General features: G+C 38.1%; 1 long non-coding RNA gene across 1 annotated transcript in view; it reads left to right on the top strand.

Annotated features, from left to right (window-relative positions):
- The first annotated feature begins 69 nt into the window (after positions 1–69).
- The window catches only part of LOC113164483, a 70,283-nt gene continuing 59,777 nt past the window's right edge, over positions 70–10,575 (top strand). Inside the window, exons 1-2 of the long non-coding RNA XR_003299001.1 lie at positions 70–398; positions 3,498–3,620. This is a non-coding gene — a long non-coding RNA (uncharacterized LOC113164483). The remainder of the gene's footprint in view (positions 399–3,497; positions 3,621–10,575) is intronic.

Genomic DNA, 10,575 nt, shown 5'->3' with positions numbered 1-10,575 from the left:
GCCTGCCAATGTTAGCCGGCCTGTGTGGTCAAAAAGAGGTACTACACCCTTAGCCAAGTCTTCCAGGTGTTCGTTTTGTATTGTTTGATTAAAAATGTGTTGATTAATAAATAGACGAAACTTTTTGCGAAACTCAAGACGAACAAGTCGCCAGAAAGGAACTTCTGAGGTGAACTGAGAAGACTGACATTCATTGAACACAGGACAAACCGTGGATATTTAACTTTATATAAACAAAACATTAACGTTAGCTAACGTAGTTAATGAAGCGCTGTTAGCTAGCTTAGGGCTAACGTGATTTTAAAGACAAGAAGTCCTGTCAACAAACAAAGTAAAGGACTGTCAAGGCCAAACAGGACGGAGATTTCATCTTATCGAGTGGACTTCGACGACAAAGTGTAAGTTAATCAACATTAGTTATTTATACATGTGTGTCTCTGTGTTAGTTAAATGTCCCACATGTGGCTCTCTGTGTTTTTACTGTAACTCCTGCTGTGGAGCTCTTTACTGTTCTCCGTATCCTGTTTGTTTCTCTTTATTTGTTTGTTTTTTGGCATTTGCTCAGATTGTTTTTGCAGACAAACATGCATAGAAGCTGTGAGCAAGTTGTTCAGTCATCTGTTGATTGTCTGTGATTGTTTATAGTCTTCACATAAGGTCTTGTAGTTTGATAAATATCCACCTTCTTATTTTAAGCTGTGCTCATTGGAGATTAATCAGATTTAACTATAAGATTAATCTGAACTGAATTAAACTTCTCTACCTTTACTATATTAAAATACCTCCCAGCTTCAAGCTTCATTCTTCTTCACAAGTACTGAAAACTCCTCCAGATGATGTCACATGGAGGAGTTGAAGTCTTGTCATCAGGCTCTGCTCGCCCTGGATGTTCCTGTCCACCATCTTACAAGACGTCCCAGAACATCTTAGTATGTTCTGATAATCGAGGAGTGATGTCTGGGGAGAAGGGAAAAATTTCTTTTTCTTGAATTGTGACTTTGCCTGCAGCTTGCACCAAAACAGAAGACGCATGACTTTGTTGAACACAGTAGTGTGTAGAGGAGTGTTGCGCCTTTTTGTTCAATTTAGTCCTTATATTACCTGGTGATATTTCACAATGCAAAAGTTTGATGGTTTCCATTGTAGATGTCTGTTGTCAGTGTTATCGATGGTATCACGTGGCCAAATTGGGTTTTGACAGGACGCGAGTCAAAAGCATTATTCCCATAACAACAGAGAAGAAAGGAGTCTTTGTTGAGTTGTCCTTAATAAATTGACAAGGCCTTTTACAGCCTTTGATACAGGTCTGGCTGCCTCACACAATAGAAGGCATATAAATTTGCAGATGCCGTCTGGAAAGCTCAAATGTCAACTCTTTTCACAACAGCACCAGGGCTCTGCAAGAGGAATAATTGATTGGTTCACCTTTTGTCTCAAGCCAGATATTCATCCAGCTGGACGAAAAAGGAGCAAAGCAAAAGATGAAAGAGTATCTTCTACAGTCGGCGTGTGCTGACACTATTCAGCTTTTCCTTTTAAGATAAATAGTTTTTCACCATATTATACAGGCTTCTCAGTGCTAATCTAATAAATATGTGTGCCTCAGCTTGTCACTCAGGATGTAGACATAAGCTTTTGCTCCACATGCTCTAAGTGTGATAAATGTGAAATAAGTCATATTTAATTTTGAGACAGTATTTCATAATCAATCACTTTTGCAAAATGGCTTTTGTATGACTTGATTATATGTCTTTAAAGTTCATTATTGCATTGCAGCATTGATGTTGGTGTCTGGATACATTATCTGCATAATGAAAGGGTTGAAGGACCGTGTGCATATACACATGTTCTTAAAGATGTTCTTGTTAGCTTGTTTTTGTTTTGTCAGGTATTTAGAGTTGGTGTAGTGTCTGTGTGACTTGTGTGTACAGTGGATTCAGTCAGGTAAATGCTAATAGACTCCATGGATGTGACCAGGCTGTATAGACTGCATTCATGAGTTTTGTTGCTTATTAATTCAACTTTTCATCTGTCTTTCATCTTGTTGTGCTTACAAGAGAAAGAGAAACTGAGATCACAAGTGTGTAGTGAAACTAACTGCCTGGTTCTCTACAGAAATAGTTAATAGGACACGCACACAATCAATAGGCCCATTGTAAATGAAATGAGAGTGAGTCACAGGAGTTGTGTTGTTTTTGGCTGGTCTGTTTTGTGCGAGGTACTCCTACACACATACACATCTCTAGAATACTTCCAAAGTCTACTCAAGCTGCACAGTACCTTGCTGACTCTTAACTGTGTTCAATAGCCAGTGATAATTTAGATTTGACTTGTATTGTTGCATTGTGTCTCCCTCTTTCTTGTCAAAGCCATGCTGTTCATTTCCATCCTCTGCAATTTTCTTCTCCGGTAGCAGAAAGGAGCAAAAGAAAAGGAAAGAAAGATGACAAAGAAAACACAGGACTTCTCTCTTCCCTCAGTACTGGTATTGTACAAAATAGCCAAGCAATAATTTTTTGTCATTGGTTTACTCCTAAAAGCCCATTTGACGTTGGTCCTGAAAAGAAAGCAATAAAGAAACCTTTTCAGCGGCACTGAATGAGCGAGAGAAGCAGGAATGAATCCCTTTGGGATGTTGCGACCGGAGAGGCCTTTTTATTTTTCTTTGCTCTGGTAATCAAATGGAGCTGAAATGAAAATGGAGTTTTCTATGAAAATAGGGTTCTTTGTTGGCTTTGGAAGGCTGGTAATTCATAAACAATAAGCCTGCTCCCTTTGTTTGGGTTATAATATATTCCTGCTGCTCTGAAAGAGGTCTCTCTCTGCACACACACATACAGTACACACATACACACACACATTGAAGTCAGGGTAAAAGCCAAAGCGAGGCAGCAGGGGAAGAGGAAATATAAAAGGAGGCAGAGAGGCAGGCTTTCCATTCATCCTCCTGACTGAGAGACGGCAGGATGCTCGACTCCTCAACCTGTCCATCCTCCACTTCTCTTTCTCTCTTCTCTCCATCAACCTCTTCTTCTCTGTTGGTACCAACACTCACACAATTCCTCTCACACCTTCCAGTCTTTTTTTTCTCTAACATAAAGTCAAACTTTAATGGGGTTGTCTTGGATGACCAACAGGTGTGAATGGATTACTTTTCTCTCTGAGTGCAGCACACTTGTCATTCTGAGGAGGCATTTTTTTCTTCATACAGAAGATTATGGATTATGTGACACGATGGAGGCATTTCTGATTTGTCTTTTTTTCCTTAAATTTTTTTGTGTTCATCACTGAATCTTGAAGGATCATATGAAAATGGATGATAAGCGATGCAGTTTGTGAGTTGACAACAAACTTGTAACCTCAGAAGCAGGATGGAATGACCCCACCTTCCTATCAAAGTCATGCAGAATCATGGAGATTGCACTGTTATAACTTCACTAGCACAATACGTCAGTATGTGGAGAGTAATTTGTCACCATGGATGTTTTTTCATACAGTTGACTGTGGGTGAAAACAGCTGTCATGTCTGAGTCATCTGGGGGAATTAGGCTGGTGTGAAAATAGCAGGAGCTCCTAACATCATCCTTTCTTGTCTGGAAACGGGACAGACGTGAACAGATGTGAGTATTTACATACAGGATTTGTAACATGATGCACTTTTTTGTTTTGGCTATTTCCATCTCAAACAAGCAAACCTGAGGTTAGAGTTAGACCATCATGAGATATTAAATCTCTTGAATACAACCCAATAATTTAAACCATAGAAAAGAAAGTATGAGCCCAAGACATGGTTTATCAGTATGAACTGTTCACAGCCAATGTTCAAGTCAGTGTAAAGGATTAAAAAATAGAGGTGAGGAAAGTTCTGTAATTGCAGGTTTGGTGGTTCAATCACTGGCTCCTGCCCATATTTCAAACAGTTTCTAGGCATGACAGGGTCCCGAAGTTGTTCCCTGTGGTCAGGTCAGAACCATGCTCGCTCACTTCACTGTGCTGAGTGTGTTGGTGTGTGTTTGTGAGGACGTTTGGCTGGTCCACAACTTTAAAGATGCTTTGAGGATTAAGATGTTTTAGAAGTAGAATTAGCTTCTTAATGCCAATGTTGTGTCTTTATAACTATAGAAATGCTGAGTGATACTGAATGAGAAAGAAATGTGACTTTGGCCAATGTTCTGCTTTATATATAAAGATGATGATGCCAGAACTATCCCCGTCTCCTAAAAATGATGTTTACATGCTACTAAACAGTTAATAGCTGCTTGTAGTATGTTTACAGGCAACATTTTTCCAGTCCAGCATGTAGCTTGTACTGCAAAGAAGTTGTTGAGGTGGATGGTGGTTAAATAAAACGCAGGGGTTTGACCACAGATTTCAGATTCAATGTCATGCTCCATGTCATTTACTTGTTTTAATTAATACATTCTTACCTTAATTGAAATTTAACTTAGTTGCTGCGGTGTAATATTTAAGGAAAACAAACAACAGTTGTGGCCTATGTTCACATACACATATTGTGATGATGCTAATAAGACGAGGCATTTCTTTGACAGGACGTTTGCTGTTGCAAAGTGATGACATGTAAACAGAATTTCTACACGACAGGGTTGTTGCTCAGCAAACACCAAACATACATTTCCAAAACAATATGGCCAGGCTGATGTGATAAGTGAGAGAGGTGTCAAATTTCTAGTAGTGCTTCTAACAGTAGATGTGCTAGTTAAGGCCGTCTGTCACTTTTCAACCACTTGAAATACAGTGTGTGCAAGTGTCTTTAGATGAAACTCTCGTTTAAACACCTCCCACAGACTATCTGCATTATTACATTATTAGGAGAGACAACACAGTTATTTTTATTTTTTTTAAAACAGCTATTACGTATGTAAAGGATTATTATTATTTTATAACACAAATTCCTGAATTAAAAAGGTGTTTGATTTGGGCAAATGTAATAAGAAAGAAACAAAGCTAAACCAAGGGTGGAAAAATGATGGTTCTCTTTCCTCTAGAACAGATCACATAGACATTAAACATGGTCTGATCTGCTGGGCTGATGAACCGTTTTTACTCACTCAATCTTGTATGTTTGTTATCATCAGTAACAAACATGAATGTGGTGTGATTGTTTGGTCTCTAACCAGAGAAAGTGACCTGTGTGTCCTAAATCGTGATGAAGTGATGGTAAAAATCAGCTAGGGAACAGTGTTTTAATGGTTTTGGTCTAATGTTTGTGACAAAGTTCATTAAACATGTTTTACATGAGGAAGTGTGATCCCAGCTAATGAAAGGTTCATCTGGAGATGGAAGTTATCATCAGGTTTCAACAAAGCGCCACTTATTCTAAGTGCTGCATCTTTTCATCCCTAGTCCATTTCTTATTCTAGCTTAATGAAAGAAAATAATATCTTAATTTTCCAAATGGCTAAAGACCTGTAAACCGTTTTAATAGCCTGATCCAGTCGTCTTTTTAGGAAAATTTTTTATTTATTTGAGAAAGAGGAGAAACTAGTAGAATAATTGTTCTTTTTAAATCGTATCTCCTAGTAGTCCAGGTCTATGGTCTTTTGGTGTCAGCCAGTTTGATGTACCAAAGTCTGACCACCCATCATTTAATGGCTATAGTTATACTTTCTTCCAGTTATTCTCTAATGCTGCATTTAATGTGTTGACACACTTTTCTTTACACTGCTGGAGTGAATTTGGCCCATTGTTGTACAGCCAGACTATTAATACATCTTAAATTACCTTAAATGTACCTGCTATAATCATCACGTACATGCTTTGTGTTACTGTATCTTAAAGTTGATCATAGTACTAGTACAGTGTTCATAGCATTAGTTGGTATTATCAGTGTGTTCTATTCCCAGAGATCAGCTTTCCAACAGCGTCTTGTTGTCGTTGTTGCTCAGCTTTGTGTTTGTGTAGGTAGAACTCTTTTCTGTTGTGCTGTGCCATCTGCTGCAGCTCAGACTTACAACTTTTATTTTCTGCTTATTGCGACAAAACTAAGACACATGTATATCTACCAGGTTGAAGCTCTTATCTGTGTGTGAATTCCACAAACATGGTAAATAATGAATGCTTCTTGTAACTTAAGGTGCAGCTTGCTGATGCCTTTGTATCTACTAGATCTTTATAAAATCATGTACTGACATAATACCCAGAGTCCTCATAAAGATATTCGATCTTTTTATATGAAAAACGACAACTAACACATTTCAACTACACATTCTCAGTTGAAGTTTGAAATAATACTGAAGCTGATAAGTGAATAAATGCACTTGTTACTGAACCACTAGATGGCAGCACAGCCTAACAAACAGTAATCAATGAAAGGCACATTTGTTGTCCTTTTAGTTGCTCTTCAGTTTCACAGAAACAGATACTGTTCTGTATCTGATGCCTTCAGTCTGATTAATCTAACAGTAGTATCGCTTCTTTCGTTCTTGAGCAGAAGCTTTTCAAGGTTGACATATCATTTTTTAATCGTACTACTATGGACAATGGTGTCATTGTGTTCCTGTGGATAATTAGTAGTATGCAGTAACTTACTAAATGGAGGTCAGCTTCTGTTCTCAAATACTGTTGTGTTGATACACCCTGTAGCAAGGTACTGAGGTCAAGTGTCCAAATTCATGAAGAGTGTAAAAACCGTCCACAAGAGGGAGCTGATACCCACCATAAAACTTTAAAACCCCATAACACTGAAACCTTGACTTCAGTAGTCCAACTCTGGTATGTAGGACGCCTGCAAACTCACACTGACACATACATGTATTTGAGACAACAATTTGATTTCTGATTTCTATTGATGTACAGAAATAAGTAACTTTTTTGGGGGGGGGGGCGGGGGGGTCATTTAAGCTTTTAAGTGCATCACTGTAAAATATCTTAACGTCTCATTTTATGTTCTACAATCTGCAAAAACTAAAACTACTTCTGTCAGATATTAATCATATATTGCATTCTGAATGAACACTGTAAATGTAGAAATAGTCAGACTGTATGAGTGTTTTTCCAGAGACGGCAAGATTAAAATATGAATAAGCAGGTAGGAAATATCACTTCCTCTTGCTATGTGCACATTATGCCATTTCTTCAGCTGTTATTTAGACTAACTGTGCCATAATGGCCAAATGAGCTTGAGTGGAATAAAGACTGCCATTATGTGAGCTCAGAGTCTCGACTTGTTGATGCGCCATTAGCTTCAGATCTAAAATGTGACTAGATTGTTAGACCGCGTTTTTCACTCCTTGCAGAGACGAAAGGTTAACTGGGTGAAAGGACAGAAGGAGAAAAGTAAGACGGTAGATTGGCAGGAAAAGTCGGAGCTGTGACCTATTGTGGACATGTTAAGATGTTTAGTACCATAGTGAAACACGACAAGTCTTTTAATATCACAAGTGTTAATTTCTTTTTAATATTCATTCATATTTTCATGTAGTGATGCCTGATCAGCAGCAAGAAATGTCATTTGCTCTGAATGAGTTTTTAATTTATTATTTATATTTAGCTGTAAGAGAATTTTTTTTAAATAAATATTAGTTCTCAACAGATATTTAAGTGGCTAATGTTTTTGTCAACAGTTAATTAATAATATGATATAAACATAGCTGTAAACATCCTTTCTGATTTCTAGACTTTTCACAGACAAATTTCAACCCATTTATAAATGTGTGAATCTTAAGTCTGTTCCCTATAGAGAGGAAGGGAAGAGGAAGTTATAATCATCACAGTGATGGGCATGATTTTAGCTGGAAACGGATGTGGACATTTTTATTGAGACCTAATCAAATCTTTTTTTTTTTTCTGAAATGCTCTAAAAACTGCTTTCTGTGCCCAAGTTGATATTTCTATAAAAGAGGTAAGAACAATGGTCACAAAGCCAAAACAAACAGCTTCACTGGAGATTTTAATAAAATAGGAAAATCTACCACCAACGCAACTGCACTGAAATTGTTTTCAAAAATAAAGCTGCAAATATAAGTGGCATGCAGCTGGACCATTCGTAGAAAAAGCAAGGACCAGTGGGATACGAGGGCCTTCCTGTGGACTGAATTGCCTCAAAGTGCCAGGCTGCTATCAAGCCACATTAATGTGATGGATATCCGGCATTCTGCATTCATTCTCCACGCAGTAAACATGGGAGCTGACAAACAGATCCTGGTGAGAGGGCCTCCAGCACAGACGGCCGCTCAGGCGCTCTCTGCCTCTAATGCATCGACGAATATAGCCTGGGTTCAAGTACATTTTATGTAAAACACACACACAAATAGACGCACTTTTCCTTAACCCAATTTTTCCAATTTCCTAAGAGTAAGCAGCTCAGTCCTCTTCTTCTATTTGTGTTTTATTTTTTATTATTTTGGAAATTTATTTTGGTGTGTTAGGCTGATTGTAAGTGTGCTTGTTTTCCTTGCTCTCAGGCAGAAAACAACTTGTTGAAGTATTTATTGGGCATTTTGTTATGAGAAACAAACAATCCAAGCCTAATGGACATATCAGATGTGTATGATATAGTTCATCATAGTTTCTTGTTGTATTGTAAAGATTAATATACGTTTGTTTGGGTTTTGGTGTAATACTAGTCTGTCAAAACTCTAACACTCATTTAAACGAATACCAAAAATATAGTGACTCCAGGTAGCTGTAAAGTGAAAAATGAAGTCTGTAATTATCCAGATGTAAACAGGTAATAGAAACGGAAGAATATAATAAGGCACCAAATGTTTTCATGATTTTACCCACCATGCATATTTTGGCCTTACAGGTTTTACAAAATGCATACTTTGTGTCTATGCCGTCTGTGTGTGGCTGTGATGTTATTCTGTGTAACTGTGTGCATGGGAGGAGATGGGAGCAAAGCAGAGTTTTGAAGAGAGCACAGAGCTTTTTAAAATGTATTTTATTTTTGTTTTAGTTTATTTTAATTTAAAACATTTTTTTTAACCTAAATAAAGGATGGGGTGACGCCTAACAGCCTGCTACACTTTCACTCTGGTACCACAATCACAACCCAGAATCAGCGCTTTGAGAGGAGGCGAACAGCTGCATGAATGTGGAGGGTAAAATTCTCACCACTCCACAAAACTTTGGTGAGCAACGTGAACTACGATGCTTAGAAATGTAAATGGATTCAACAGGTACAGAATTGGTCATGTCAGGCTGGTCATCTGGTCATAGCCAATCAAGATAAGAACGGGCCTATTCTGATGTCTGGCCGATCGATGGGTGCGTCACGGGCTGTGACCACTGTTATGTGTGGCCACAGGGGCCCTGTTGCATGGATGTTACTACTTTCAAGTGGTAGTTGTCACTGTGTGTAATGTAACTTCTTTAAGGTAAACTCTGTCTTTAAAATGCATGAAATTAAAGTAACGTGCCGATAAGATTAAAATGCTGCATATTTTAAAATTTGCAGGCATAATGTTAAAACTTTAGAGGCCTGTATCAGAAATCAGGGTGGTCCACTCTTGTTAAGCTCTTATTGGACAAGTTTAAGAATTGCTAGTTAAATTTTGGATCTGGTTTAACATAGCCATAAAATATCTGGATCTGTTGAGCTCTGGAATCAAACGAATCCCTTAGTGAATGTTTGATTTATGCTGTGTATTCAGCTAGCCTCTCTCTGACACCACAGATATCAGTAAAGGAGACGAGACTGATGACGTATTTAGACTTGTTTAGTGATGCAGTTGTAAACAAATGTTATCTGCACTGTGTTGGTTTTATTTGTGAAGCTTCAGCAGAGCCCCTGAGTGAACGCAGCAAAAGAAAACATGAGGCACAACATGGTTAATGGATGTCTCAGAGCAGTGATAATGATAATAGTAATTGGTGAAGTGCCCCTTTATAATCCCTCTATACATCAGGTGTTTTCAGCAGTAAATGTAAAAGTTTTCATGAACTGTGAAATTGTGTGTATACTATAGCAAAAAGGTGAATTCTTACTGTAAAACAAACAACCTGGAGTAAAGCACAAGTGCTGTGTGCAGGTTGATCTGCTAAATGCCACATCACCTTTTAGCTGCCTAGTTGATGAATGCAAATCTGTCTCTGTCTATAGATTCCCCAACCATCTGCATGTCAGTGCTCCACCCATTACCCCCTCACTATGAAGGAACTACGCTGCCACCATCGCACCGCTGCAAGCATTACACAAGATATTCAGTCAGACTAAATGGTCCGACCAATTACATTGATTTTAGAGGAGCTATGTTGTTTGCATTAGCGGAGGAAAATGGACTGCTATTTTCTATGTTGTTAGGTGGAAATTGAGAATTGAGCTCTCAGAGAATTGAGAATACCAATCAGGCAGTTGATGTAACTCTACACACTCTCTTTTTGACCACGTATCAAGTCATGCACTTACGCCATTAGAAAGTCCTTTCAATGCATTTCTAATTACATGAGCAAATATATTTTTAGCTCGACTGAGTGTACTGAGCTGTGGAGATGCAGTGTGGATGATTGGTTGGTTGTGCCATTTGGATCAAATCTCATTAAACATGGTTCTAATGTATATCAGCTATATATTAAGACACCTTAAACATATTTCTAGGTTATAGCTAAGCTATT

Source organism: Anabas testudineus, chromosome 2, assembly GCF_900324465.2.
Source record: "Anabas testudineus chromosome 2, fAnaTes1.2, whole genome shotgun sequence".
Lineage (NCBI taxonomy): Eukaryota > Metazoa > Chordata > Actinopteri > Anabantiformes > Anabantidae > Anabas > Anabas testudineus.
The sequence above is the reverse complement of the archived record's forward strand: the minus strand, read 5'-3'. Positions and strand labels throughout refer to the sequence as shown.